Below are 15,310 nucleotides of genomic sequence, written 5' to 3'. Positions count from 1 at the left end.
CTTCTGTTGACTCCTTCTCAAAGCTGGCATCCTTCAAATCTGACTCTAAGCCTTCATACTCTTCTTGAACAACGCTAAGTTTGTCAAGTAGTTTACATTTTTCTTCAATAAGTCCAGAAAGCAAGATTTTTCTCTCTTCCTGCAAAAAGCCGACTTCTAACCGATTGAACACTTCTCCACAAAAACAAGAGAATCAAAAATCCAGTAATAGCCGCACATATCACCAATTCCCACGGAAAACCAGGGCCCGGTCTCGGGTCTTCAGGCAATGCTGCCACAGTCCTGCGCAGCTTTCCCAGGACCAGCCCCAAGTACGGCTGAGGGGCAGCCCCGGGCCCCTTCATGGTGCCGAGGCTGATCTGGCTGTGGCCGCAGTAGGCACGGCCTGGACGGGCCACAACCAGCAGCTGAGACAGCTCTGCGTTCTGTTGGGAATGCGAACGGGCCCCGGCGACAGCAGCAGACCACAGCGCAGCCAGCCGTGTGGGGAGCCGGGGAGCACTGGTGCCCACCAGCCTCAGGCATCCCCCACGTGCACCCTGGTAACCAGGCCCCTTTGTGACATGTCACGCCACGTGGTCCCGAGCCTGCCCCGCACAAGGCTGTGACACATGCTGTCCTCGCCATCGCTCACCTCAGCTTGGTTTTGGCGGGCCACCACTGTATTTGAATATGTTTATAACGTGTGATGATCAAATGTGGGTAAGTAGCATACTCATCACTCAAATATCGTCATTTCTTTGTGTTGGGAAAATTCAAAATCCTCTCCTTTAGCTATTTGAAATTATATAATAAATTCAAATTTAAGGTGCTGACTCTAGTCACCTTACAAAGCTATAGATCACTAGAAATTATTCCTCCTATCTAGCTGTAATTTTGTATCTGTAACCTCTGCCTTTCCCCTTCTCCCCCTACCCTTCCCAGCCTCTAGTAACCACTATTCTGCGCTCTACTTCCATGAGATCAACTTTTCTTTGGGCAATTTTTTAAAGGAGATTTTGTGATTTTAATTTCTTTCAGAAGAGCGTCCTTATTTAGATATCTGCCAAGGAACAAAAGTGTTTTCTTTGAGACTAACTTTGCCAAAATAGCCATAGAATGTGGGAATGGGAAGAGGCATGAGATACTCTGGGCTTCACCTGGCCCAACTCTCTCTTTATAGGTAATGAGACAAAGGTCTACAGTAAGTGCACTACTTGTCCAGGGTTGTTTAGCTATTTAGTGGCAGAAGAGTGCTGTATTTCGGGATCTGCTGAATGTCAGAGAAATGCTCTTTGTTTAAAAAAAACTTTATTGAGGAATATTTTATATATCATGTAATCCACCCATTTCAGGTATGCAATTCATTGATTTCTAGTAAGTTTATAAAGTTGTGTGGCCAACATCACAAATCAGTTTTAGAACATTTTCACCACACCAATAAGATCTCCTATACCCATTTATTCTTTTAAAAAAATTTTTGTTGGTTATGAATATTCATGGGATACAAAGCTGATTGTCACCATTCATGCCCCAGCTGTGATGGCCAGATTCATACTGGCTGCATGCCCGTTACATATATTGTATCACATTTATTGACTTTCATATGTTGAACCATCCTTGTATCCCTGGGATGAATCCCACTTCATCATGGTGTGTAATTTTATTCATGTGTTGCTGTTTTCTGATTGCTAATATTTTGAGGATTTTTGCATCTGTGTTCATCAAGGATATTGGCCTGTAATTTTCTTTTTTTGTTGTGTCTTTATCTGGTTTTGATATTAGAGTTATGTTGGCCTCATAGAATCAGTTTGGGAGAATGGCTTCTGTTGGAATTTTTTGGAATAGTTTGAGGAGAATTGGTATTAATTCCTCTTTAAAAGTTTGGTAGAATTCAACTGTAAAGCCATCTAGACCTTGGCTTTTCTTTGTTGGAAGATTGCCAATGACTTCAATCTTGTTGCTTGTTATTGGTCTATTCAGGTTTTTTGTCTCTTCTTGGTTCAGTCTGGGTAGTTTGTATGTGTCCAGAAACTTATCTGTATCTTCCAGGTTTTCATATTTGTTGTCATACAATTGTGTATAATAGTCTCTAATGATTCTTTGTATTTCTGTGGTATTGGTTGTAAAGTCTCCCTTTTGAGGGACTCAGATGGCAGTCCCATGCTCTCCTTCTTGATAAAGAACACTTTCATCTCAGTCCAAGGACAAGCTTCAATGGCTGTATAACAAATTTCCACATATTTAACAACTTAAAACAACACCCATGTCTCATCCTGCTGTTCTGTAGGTCTAGACAGGCTCCACTGGGTTCTCTGCACAGGTCTCACAAGGCCAAAACAGTGTCAGCCAGGCTGGGCTCTTATCTGGCCATTCTGAGGAAGAATCTGCTTCTGAGATCATTCAGGTTGTTGGCAGGATTTAGTTTCCTATGACAGGAGGACTGAGGTCCACATTCCTCTGGTGGCTGTCTTCCAGGGGTCTCTCTCACTCCCAGTGGTCTCTCTCCAGTCCTTGACCATGGTCCCTTCCATTGCCACAGCCAGCAACAGTGTGCCAAATCCTTCTTGTGCTTTCAATCTCTCTGACTTCTTCTGCCACCAGCTAGATAAAATTCTTTGCCTTTGAAGGGTTTCTGTGATTAGATAGTCCACCCAAATATCCACATATTTGATTAACTTAGTCAACTGATTAGTAACTTTAACTACTGCAAAACCCCTTTGCTACATAAGATAGCATAACCACAGATGTGCTAACTCATCATATTCATAGGTCCAAAGATTAGGACAGGTTGTCTTTATGTGCCATCTTAGAATTATGCCTACCACAGTCCTGCTCATTTTTCTTTCACTTTTGCCTTGTTTAGGATGAGTTAGCTCTAAAAAGTCTCCTGAGGGCTGGCCGGTTAGTTCACTTGGGAGAGCATGGTGCTGATACCCGATACAGGCCAGCTGCAAAAAAAAAAAAAAAAAGACTCCTGTAAAATAGACTATGGTGAATCTTTCCCTCTGCCTTGAGAGCTATGCCTAGAAGTATCAAAATTTCAAATTATGCTGCAGTTGAGACACATACTTCTTATATAAAAAGATAAATCTGTATTCAAAACAGCTTTTGATTGTTAATATGATTCTCTCACTTGGGGGAATGCATAAATTCTCTTCCATAAAAACATTTAGCTCTTTCGGTAATATTGCATTTGAGAAGAGTATCTTTGAAAGGAACAAGTTTAAATAATTTCTGAGTCTGGAAGTGTGTTCAGAACAGTGTTTTCTAAATTTTTTTTTTCAAAATGCCAATAGTTCATAATAAATGAAAGGTCATGTTAATCCTTCTGGCATTTTAAATCAGCACCTTTAGCGTGTTTAATTGACTTGGCATTTAATACATGATTGTACCTGCATTCCACTGTTATTATATGGAAATACTGATTTGGATTCAGAAGAATATTAAAACAGTTATTAATTTATTCTTATTGTGCTAATCTTGGCCTTTAATTCTCTCCATCAGTTTAATGAAATGAAATAACTTTGCTTTTACAAAATGTAATCCCTTTGCATTTTAGCTTATGCTTATGAAAAATGAAGGTTCAGGGTGGTCTTATGATGTAATGATAACACTAACATTTCCAATGTAAAAGTGATATGATCATTCTGTGTTCAAAAGAGGAAAATTTTAATGGTAGTATTTTACTTTCAAGGAAAAACAATAGCAGAAACTTAACTTTTATCCCTCTGCTCTTTAGAGATGGTTTATGCTCATTTAGAAAGTGGAAATTCTTTTATATGTTTTACTTCCTATTCTTTATAGTAGGAGGAATAAAGTAGGTCAATCTGTTGAATAGAATGCAAGTTCTGTTTTGACCTTCGATCTCTCTGTATCATTTAGTTTCCCCTACTGGTGCCTTGGTCTCCCCAGGGAAAGGGAACCTGGAACTTTATAATTTTATCATTATGGTGAACATTTCTAGACTTTGCCCAACATTCATGGCCTGTTATTTTCAAAACAGCCCTTAAATTTCCTTTGGAGAGCTCCCTCAATCTCTTTGTTAGTACCTTAGTCTTTTCCTAGGTATCAGGTGCTCTCTTCTGGACAAAAGCCAGTCGAGACTAATTTATTTTTGGTCCTGATACTCTCAAGAAAAAGCCTATTTGCAATTGTGGATACAGAAAATGTGGTATATCTACACAATGGAATACTACTCAGCTATAAAAACGAATGAAATACTGCCATTTGCAACAACATGGATGGACCTTGAGAGAATTATATTAAGTGAAACGAGTCAGGCACAGAAAGAGAAATACCACATGTTCTCACTTATTGGTGGGAGCTAAAAATAAATAAATAAATTCACACACACACACACACACACACACACAAAAACTGGGGGCGGGGGAAGAAGACATAACAACTACAATTCCTTGAATTTGATACGACAAGTGAACAGAAAGGACATTGTTGGGTGGGAGGGGGGAGAGGGAGGAGGGAGGGAGGTTTTGGTAATGGGCCACAATGTATATCATAATCAAACACATTGGTAATCAACCACATTGTATATCGACAAAATAAAATTAAAAAAATAAAAAAAGAAACAGCCTATTAATTATTGCTACTAGGATTTCTGGAGCTTCCCAGGTCTCCATTCTCCTCGAAGCCTTGTTCTATAGTTTTTCCTTCAATTTTTGCTCTATCCTTATAGACTTTCAGTATATTTCTTTCCCCTCTGCTCAAGTTACCAAGAGTTACTTTTTGTTGCCTACAGCCAAAGAAACTAATTAATACATTCATTTAACTGTGTAGAAATTCAATTCAATTCTACGTCCAGTGTAGTTATCCTATATTTATCATGTTCCTATCTCCAAAGGCTCTAATGTCCCAAGGCAGTAAGAAGAAATCAGATGGACTTTGCTAAGTTTTTTCCCCCTGCTATTTTGACTTCATTGATCAGTGGCTCAAATGCTAACACTTAGGGAATATTCAATAAATTTTTCTTTTTGTGTTAATAAAATCCCAAACACTAGGTTTGAATGCCACCACAAGGATATGGAGATCAACTCTGTGTTTTTTTGTATATTAACCATATTTGAAGGGGATTTTAACACATTGTCTGTCAGACTGAAGAACTGATACAGCTTTTGGAAGTCAGAGCTACTTGTCCAATAGCCCAGGGCAAGTTAGTTCCCTGAAAGTGTGTTGGCAAAGGAACAGGCAAGGCTTTGCATGTGGTGTTTCTCGAATATTTGCCCACATTTGACTTGTGTTTTCACGTATTCATACCACACTGGTGTTTTCTATAACTATTCTTCTGTGCTATAAATTGCTGAAAAATTTTCTGTGAAATTTCATCTGGTTACTATAAGTTATTACGTCCTTTTTACAATTTATCATAAAAACATGCCATGCCATTTCTGTTCTACCTTAAAAAAATAAATTCTATTTGTAAAGCATATATTTTATAGCACAAAGAGATGTATTTGATGGACATTAATGGGACTTATAGATTAAAAAAAAATGCTGCTGTGAAAGCATTGCCAATTTAAAGAGATACAGATATCCAAAGAAAGAGGGAAAGAAAAGAGTAATGTAATATTTTTAAAAGAGGAAATGGAAAAGGTTAAACCCCTAAAATGTCTAGGGTCTTACAACATGCGGCAGTAGGTCAAATTAAACCTCATAATCTCAATGTAATTATTTGTTCGGGTTCCTACATTGTAGGGTTCCAAACATTTGCACTCAACACCTTTGTCTGGGCTCAACTGCATCACTGCAAACTGGAAACGATGAATTCTAGCACAGTAGAAATGGTCTGGTGTCAGGCCAGCTCCGCTCCTCATTACATCCTGACCTTGCTCTTTGTTTCCACTAGATGGCCTCTTTCCATTTGTTGCTACCATGGTTCTGATTCTAGAAATTGAGTCATGCTTTGATTTTTGCATCAAGAATCATTTTTGTAACAATTTTGTAAAAATCATTTAATAATTGGTGTAACAGAAATTCTGAATACAGTAGCCTAAAAGAACGGAGTTTATATTACATCTCACACACCTCACATAATAAGAAATCCAGTATTAGACAATACAGGGCTGATACATTGCTTCACAATGCCATCAGACACCCAGACCTTTTCTGTCTTCTCCCCAACATCTTTAACATCCTTTCTTGTATACGCTGGATCACAGGATGGCTGTTATACCTTCAGTTATTAAATCTGAGCTTAAGCAGGGAGAAGGAGAAAGAGTAAATGGAGTAGTGCTGTCTCAGGAAAGCAAAGTCTTTCTCAATGCCTCTCTTACCCCTGCTATCAGATATTAACATATGTCTTATGGATTAGCATATCAATTAGCTTTTGCTGCATAACAAGTAAACAAAACCTCAATGGCATGCAGCAGTAAACACTTACATATGCTGTTGGGTTCACCTGATCAGGACTGGGCTCACTCAGGTGGTTCTGCTGAGTTCTGCTAAGCTCACTTAGGCATCTGCATGGTAACTGGAGACTGACTGCTCTAGGCTGAACTAGGCTGGGCTTAGCCAGGGCTAAGGCACTTTAGCTGGGGAAGCTCTGCATTGGCGATTCCTTTCTTCTTCCTGGAACTAGTGGACTATCCCAGGCAAAGCAGAAATGCAAGAGCAAGCAAGCAGAAATGTACAAGGCCTTCTGAGACCAAGTCTGAGAGTTGGCAAAGATGTTTCTGTTGGCCAAAGCAAATCACGTAGATGAGCTCAGAGTCAGAGTGGGAGAGCAAAGCAAATGCACATAACAGATCACATGGCCATAGGAAGGGTGAAGAGTTGAGGCCTTGAATGCCATTTGCCACGTACAGAACGATGCCACACAACCACTTCTAGCTATAAGGGAGCTGGAAAAGAAAAGCATTTACCTGGGGACATTGACATTAAAACAACACTTACTTCTTTGTCTTTTCTTCTCTTGTCTTTCTTCCTCTCATTCTTCCTTCCCTCCCCCTCCTCTCTCTTCTTCCCTTTCTTCTTTTTGCAAAGAAAGGGAGGTAGAAATAGATACTAAGTAGGCAGTGAACATAGACAGTCATTATTCCCCATCTAGCGGTCCCATAGCTTTGGTGTAATTGCTCCTGGATCTCTCTGCCAGCCTGCCTTTCTTGGCATGTGCTTATTCTATTTCCTGCTTCTGAAACCCTAATACTGAACCTTGCCTATTTGCTGAATTTCCCACTTGTTGCCTCCTGCTGTGCTCTCTCAATGGTATCTCTTTCCCTCTGCTAGGAATTCCCCTGATCCCCTGCCCTGAATCTAGGAGTCTGTACCTTCTAGTCATTTCTAGTATCCCCATTTAATTTCGGTCAATATTAAGTCAAAGAAAAATAGGAAGAAAAATGTAATGGTATTTTTGTGAATGTTAAGTACAGATTATTAAAATTACAACTTCATGTGACTAAATGTGATAATCGAGAAATAAGAGAAAAGATAAAAGAACAGATGAATCAAGGCTGAAGATGTAAAGCTAAAGCAGAAATGAGCATCTCACATCAATAGCTTACTGAAATCCTAATAATGGGTAGGGTTCCTTGAATGCAGTGGTTATTGACTGAAATTGGCAGAGGAAGTCGAGGAGGAAGCACAGTGGGGGAGTGTGAAGGCTGATGTGGCCCAGGAAGGGCAAGACAGGAGAAAATGACGTGACGTCCCAGCCAGATAGCAAGACTTGATATAAGCTAGGCCTGTTTCTGACATTTTAAAGACAATTTTTGAAGCAATTTAGTAAAGCATTTGAGTGAACCAGGCTTTGATGTCGTTATTTCTATTTTCTTATAAGAATCAAAGCATTCTATCAAATCTTAAATAGTATGATCTGGCAATATTGGCTTCATGCTGTTCCTATTGTTTTGGTGTACTTATAGAAATCAGATATAAATGTGATTATTAAATTCAGGGCAGGTTTTCAGCCCTTAAATGGAGCCTTATGAAAATATGCTTTAATAGCAATTTATGAAACAGATCAGATAGTTTCCTCTCTTAATTCTCAAAATTTAAGATAAAGTTTCTTGTAATCCTGGCCACATCTAATTGAGTATATTTGTTTTTGTAGTATATATTTTGATTAAAATATGTAAACATAAACAAAACAAACAAACACCATGAAACAAAACAAACCACTAATGGGAACGTGGGAGACTCTAATATTGACATATGAATTTATATGTCACTTAAAGTCTGTAGGCCTCAGTTTACACATCCAAAAAGCTGACTACAGAACCATCATTTTATTACTGTATTTTTAAGAAATAATGTTGTTGGGCTGGCCCGGTGGTGCACTGCTACAGTGCGCCGCTTGGGAGCGCAGCAGCGCTCCCGCCAAGGGTTTGGATCCCACCTACAGACTGATTCCCGCTCACTGGCTGAGCGAGGTGCGGGCGCAGCACCAAGGGTTGCGATCCCATTGCCGGTCCTGGTCCGATACGGGCGCGACACTGAGGGTTGCGATCCATTGCTGGCCACGAAAAAAGACAAAAAGGAAAAAAAAAAAAAAAAGAAAGAAATAATGTTGTTATAAATTATGATTAAGCTAATATAAGATCTTAGTAATAAATAAAGTCAACTAATACCAAAAGTTGCAAAGGTAAAATACTTGATTCTTTTCTCTGATCCCTAATTCATACCTTTTATTCACTAGCTAAAATTTGTCTTACCAGTATCTTGTAGACTTTTAACAGTTTTATATGCATATACAAATATAGGAATTCTTAGGCCTGGGTGAAAATAAAGAGAAGGTGCCTGTGCCCAGTACCCAGCATTAAGCTTGGCACTCAGTGAGTCCTGAGAAAGATCTGGATCACAAAGGACTGAGGCCTGAATGCTTTGGTCCCTGTGTCCCAGGTCCTGCCTTACAAACTGGTTGGTGTTCAATTTTTTTTCTCCTGTGTGCTGGCTTTTTCCTTCTCAGTCTCCTTCATCACTAGGGCTTTGAGTTGTGCTCTTGAACTTCAGTCTGTGACTGAGTCTCTGCTGACTGCTGTTAGATTTTTACTGAAGCCGAGGACTGCTTCCCATCTGGTAGCAGCCTGGCACCACAAGGCACACCCAGTTCTTGGGTCAACCCAAGTCAGTCTCCTCTTGGCAATGTGGTTGGCTCTTCCAAGTGTGGTGACTGTGTCATAAAAATGCATATAACTAGCATGGGTGTATTTAGGTCTGTGGTATTTTCTCCTATGTCTGTTGTACAGTTGGACCGTAAACGGCACCTCAGGCCAGCTCAATCATCTGGAGGCTATGACATAAGTACAGTGGTGCTGCAGTTTATAGTGGCTCTGAGTTCTCCCAGCATGACCTCAAACTATTACTTAGGTCTTTTTTATAAAAGCAGTCTGTTGGCTGCTTACAGGTTCTAGCACAGATGCCTAAAGGAATAATATAAAATATATTGCAGATTAACTGTCTAGAGGGACTACATGTGGAATTTGAAACCACCGGAATATCCATAGGCTTTCCCAAAATAACTTTTTTGGAAGTGATCTTTCTGTGTCAGCTAATCTGCTTGTCTGACAGGCTATTGTAATAAGTACACAGGGCCATGAAAATGCTTTCCGGGGCCAGTGAGGTCACCAGGGCATGCTGCTGCCATTAGTCCTGGGCTCTCTTTTTCTGACTGGACTGCCAATAATACATCAGGTTAGAAAAATTCCAGTGCATTCATTGTCTGCTAATGGTTTCGTTTATTGCTTTGTTTTGTTTTAATACAATGAGATTGCATTTTATAGTTTTTGGTTTTTTTTAAACTTTAGATTTACTCAGACTAAGCTCCAGGAATGCAATCACTGTGAGATTGTGCAGGACTGTGGTTCTAGACCCTCTTCCAGTTGTGATATGATTGAGTGAAAGAAGATGAATTTTCAAGCCAAGTATAATTTCTGTTTGTGATGACTTCTCTTCCAGCTTCAAACCTGTCTTTCTGGCTCACACTGTCTTCTAGAAACTTGTCTAATTTCTCCTCTTCCCTATAAAATTTCTCTGTCTGTGGAAATTCTGCTATCCTGTCTTCCAGTACCTAGACTAAGCACCTATCGGCAGGTATGGAAGTCTTTGTGGTCTCTGGTCTCCTAAGAAGGGGTTTGGCTGAAATTCCTTTCATCAGACCACAAATAAGCCATGAATAGTTTGATGCTCTCATTATTTTAATGGGGACTAACGTTTTCTCTTTATTGCTCTTTTAAAAATATTTTAACTTTCCACAAAACGTAGTGTGGGCTTTATCCTCTTTACACAGAGTTAAAAATCTTCTTTCAGTCTCTCAGTTGTGTTCAGGCATCATGTCCTGTATTTTATTATTACTTAGGAAAATGGGAGAAATTTCCTCAAATGACTCAAAGGGTTTTTTTTTTTCTTTTTTTTTTTTTGTGACCGGCCGCACCGCGCTCAGCCAGTGAGCACACCAGCCATCCCTATATAGGATCCGAACCCACGGCTGGAGCGCTGCTGCGCTCCCAGCGCCGCACTCTCCTGAATGCGCCACGGGCTTGGCCCTCAAAGGGTTTTTTGATGTAAAAAATTTTAGAATGGCTGTTACAAAGCATTTCAGAGAATCACGTAGTATTACAGGGAGGCTGCAGGAAAGTAATAGTACAATTTATTTTCACTTCTTTTAATCATCATCAAAAAAAAAAAATTCCTGAATACAAATATATTAAAACATACAGTGGGAATTCCTCTTTTTATAGAACTGTCCCAAAGCTATCTAATCTAAAAATAACTGGTTGATTTGTACCAACTCCTGCATCACATATCAAGTGCCCATGCAGGAATGGGACTGCTTGGGGACCCTCTCTATATTTCACTGCTCTATTTGTCTGTCTTTACACCAGGTATGCCCTGGTGTGTATTTATTTTTACTATGCCTCTCAGTAATCAGTATGTACATTATGTGTAGGAATAACCTTTTTCTGCAATTCAGGAAAATTATCAGCATTGTATTTCCAGCTGCCACTTTTTGTCCATTCTCACTGTTCTCCGTGTCTGTAACATTAATTAGCCTCAAGTTGGAACATTTCTGTCTATTCTTCAGACTCCTAAATCCTTTCCATATTAAAAAAATTCCTTTGTATCTTTATACAGGTTCTGCTTCATTTTTTCTGTACTGTCTTCCAGTTTACTAATACTCTCTTTGGCCGGGATTTATATCATCTACTCATTTTTTAGTAATAATGATTAAACATTTAATTTCTAGAATTTCTAAGTGCTGCTTCTCCTCCCATTCATGTCCTTTCCTTGTCCTTTTCTTCCTTCCCACTGTTTTTCCAAACTCTCTCCGGTCCTTGATGCATAGCTCTTTGTTTTGTTATATGGTTTTTCAATGACTTTTTTGTATGGTCATCCTTTATAAAACCTTTTGAGAATTTTAAGGATATATATTTTATTTTTCTAGAAGACTTTTCTATTATTTTCATTTACTTGGAATTGAGTCTTCCCATTTGAGAGTGGTTTTAAATTATTTGGGCTATTTTTTATCTTATTACCGTCATGTGCTCCGGAACTTTAGTTTGCAAATTCATCTGATGCAGAAGGTTCTTGTATGTCCTTTTCCACCTTCTTCCCTCTCGGCCATCTTCTTGCATCCTGGTGTCTGGTGCCTCCACTCGTCTTGGCAGGGTCCCCCATTGAAAAAAAATCTTATATTGGTGGATCAAGACTTTTGTTTGAGGCGATATTGCAGATCAGTTAGTAAGACATCTGGTCCAGGTGCTGTTACTCTTTTCTGGCCATTCTGGGCAGGGCTCCATCAAGGCCTCCACAGTGGTGATGCACTGACTTTGGCTAATGGGGGGCAAGCCCCCATGGCAGGACAATCAGGCTTGACACAGCCTGTCTGCTCTTTCCCCACAGTGACTGGGGACTTCTATCCCTGCTATCACAGTGAAAATTCTCTGCCTGTTTTGGATCTCAGAGCCACTGCTTACATTCTTGTATCTTTTATACATTTATATGTATGTGTTTGCATATTTTCTTGTGTTATGTCTTGTGCTGTATTTGGGGGTGGTGGTGAGGTGAGAAGTAGAAAGGTGGTCTTCCATGTGAGATCACACACCATCTTGACCAGAGTCCAGATTTATATTTTAGAAAGATGAGTCCGGAATAAGCATGTAGTGGAGTAAAGGCCATTGAGGCTTGAGATATTAGTTCCGTTCTGAGGGATTCCAGGAAATAAGAGAGAGATTGGTCTGTAACAGGAAAGTGGAGGAGAGATAAATTACAGAGACTTAGAAAACAGTATTCAGGTAGAGGTAGAAGATTGATTCTCAACAGAGCTATACTGCCCCCCAGGGGGTGTTGTGGAAATTGATGGTAGTATCAGAAATTCTGAATACAGTAGCCTAAAAGAACGGAGTTTATATTACATCTCACACACCTCACATAATAAGAAATCCAGTATTAGACAATACAGGGCTGATACATTGCTTCACAATGCCATCAGACACCCAGACCTTTTCTGTCTTCTCCCCAACATCTTTAACATCCTTTCTTGTATACGCTGGATCACAGGATGGCTGTTATACCTTCAGTTATTAAATCTGAGCTTAAGCAGGGAGAAGGAGAAAGAGTAAATGGAGTAGTGCTGTCTCAGGAAAGCAAAGTCTTTCTCAATGCCTCTCTTACCCCTGCTATCAGATATTAACATATGTCTTATGGATTAGCATATCAATTAGCTTTTGCTGCATAACAAGTAAACAAAACCTCAATGGCATGCAGCAGTAAACACTTACATATGCTGTTGGGTTCACCTGATCAGGACTGGGCTCACTCAGGTGGTTCTGCTGAGTTCTGCTAAGCTCACTTAGGCATCTGCATGGTAACTGGAGACTGACTGCTCTAGGCTGAACTAGGCTGGGCTTAGCCAGGGCTAAGGCACTTTAGCTGGGGAAGCTCTGCATTGGCGATTCCTTTCTTCTTCCTGGAACTAGTGGACTATCCCAGGCAAAGCAGAAATGCAAGAGCAAGCAAGCAGAAATGTACAAGGCCTTCTGAGACCAAGTCTGAGAGTTGGCAAAGATGTTTCTGTTGGCCAAAGCAAATCACGTAGATGAGCTCAGAGTCAGAGTGGGAGAGCAAAGCAAATGCACATAACAGATCACATGGCCATAGGAAGGGTGAAGAGTTGAGGCCTTGAATGCCATTTGCCACGTACAGAACGATGCCACACAACCACTTCTAGCTATAAGGGAGCTGGAAAAGAAAAGCATTTACCTGGGGACATTGACATTAAAACAACACTTACTTCTTTGTCTTTTCTTCTCTTGTCTTTCTTCCTCTCATTCTTCCTTCCCTCCCCCTCCTCTCTCTTCTTCCCTTTCTTCTTTTTGCAAAGAAAGGGAGGTAGAAATAGATACTAAGTAGGCAGTGAACATAGACAGTCATTATTCCCCATCTAGCGGTCCCATAGCTTTGGTGTAATTGCTCCTGGATCTCTCTGCCAGCCTGCCTTTCTTGGCATGTGCTTATTCTATTTCCTGCTTCTGAAACCCTAATACTGAACCTTGCCTATTTGCTGAATTTCCCACTTGTTGCCTCCTGCTGTGCTCTCTCAATGGTATCTCTTTCCCTCTGCTAGGAATTCCCCTGATCCCCTGCCCTGAATCTAGGAGTCTGTACCTTCTAGTCATTTCTAGTATCCCCATTTAATTTCGGTCAATATTAAGTCAAAGAAAAATAGGAAGAAAAATGTAATGGTATTTTTGTGAATGTTAAGTACAGATTATTAAAATTACAACTTCATGTGACTAAATGTGATAATCGAGAAATGAGAAAAGATAAAAGAACAGATGAATCAAGGCTGAAGATGTAAAGCTAAAGCAGAAATGAGCATCTCACATCAATAGCTTACTGAAATCCTAATAATGGGTAGGGTTCCTTGAATGCAGTGGTTATTGACTGAAATTGGCAGAGGAAGTGAGGAGGAAGCACAGTGGGGGAGTGTGAAGGCTGATGTGGCCCAGGAAGGGCAAGACAGGAGAAAATGACGTGACGTCCCAGCCAGATAGCAAGACTTGATATAAGCTAGGCCTGTTTCTGACATTTTAAAGACAATTTTTGAAGCAATTTAGTAAAGCATTTGAGTGAACCAGGCTTTGATGTCGTTATTTCTATTTTCTTATAAGAATCAAAGCATTCTATCAAATCTTAAATAGTATGATCTGGCAATATTGGCTTCATGCTGTTCCTATCGTTTTGGTGTACTTATAGAAATCAGATATAAATGTGATTATTAAATTCAGGGCAGGTTTTCAGCCCTTAAATGGAGCCTTATGAAAATATGCTTTAATAGCAATTTATGAAACAGATCAGATAGTTTCCTCTCTTAATTCTCAAAATTTAAGATAAAGTTTCTTGTAATCCTGGCCACATCTAATTGAGTATATTTGTTTTTGTAGTATATATTTTGATTAAAATATGTAAACATAAACAAAACAAACAAACACCATGAAACAAAACAAACCACTAATGGGAACGTGGGAGACTCTAATATTGACATATGAATTTATATGTCACTTAAAGTCTGTAGGCCTCAGTTTACACATCCAAAAAGCTGACTACAGAACCATCATTTTATTACTGTATTTTTAAGAAATAATGTTGTTGGGCTGGCCCGGTGGTGCACTGCTACAGTGCGCCGCTTGGGAGCGCAGCAGCGCTCCCGCCAAGGGTTCGGATCCCACCTACAGACCGATTCCCGCTCACTGGCTGAGCGAGGTGCGGGCGCAGCACCAAGGGTTGCGATCCCGTTGCCGNTCTTGGTTGTCACAGTTTTGAAATAGAGCTGCTCATATTTAGTAGGTGGGGCCAGTCATGATTAATTGCCTGCAATGTGCAGAACAGTCTTGTATGTCCCGAATGACTTTCATATGTCCCGGACAGACACTCATGTGGGTGAAACACCTATTTAAAATCATCTAAGTGAAGAACCTATTTTACATATAAGTATTTTTTCACAAGATTTTATTACATACTGAATTTCCCAGGAATGCAACTGCCATATTAATTCTGTGATTATTATACTTTGTTTTGTTTGGAACTTCACCAAGAATCATTCACCATTTCAGAAAAAAATACATTCACAGTGATAGTGTTCATGGTATGTAAATCACCCAAATCACTAATATCCATTATTTTGTCATCTGTGACTTTCATGTGCAATGGTGAAAATAAGAGATTCTTTTGAATAAATTAAGAATCAAATATCACTTAATGGAATCATATGAAGCTTGAGGAACACATTGAATTTTCTTAATAAGCTGTTTCTTAAGAGTTTCATATTACAGTCATCCTATATATGTTTTGTGTGTGTGTGTGTGTGTGTGTGTGTGTG

The 15,310-nt window shown here is 39.7% G+C and overlaps 1 pseudogene; it reads right to left on the bottom strand.

The window, feature by feature from the left end:
* The window catches only part of LOC103598527, a 979-nt pseudogene extending 635 nt beyond the window's left edge, over positions 1 to 344 (bottom strand).
* Positions 345 to 15,310: the final 14,966 nt, after the last annotated feature.

The sequence above is a fragment of the Galeopterus variegatus genome, unplaced genomic scaffold, assembly GCF_000696425.1.
Source record: "Galeopterus variegatus unplaced genomic scaffold, G_variegatus-3.0.2 Scaffold2661, whole genome shotgun sequence".
NCBI classification, from domain to species: domain Eukaryota; kingdom Metazoa; phylum Chordata; class Mammalia; order Dermoptera; family Cynocephalidae; genus Galeopterus; species Galeopterus variegatus.
Note: the sequence above shows the minus strand (reverse complement) of the source record. Positions and strands in the feature narration are given on the sequence as shown.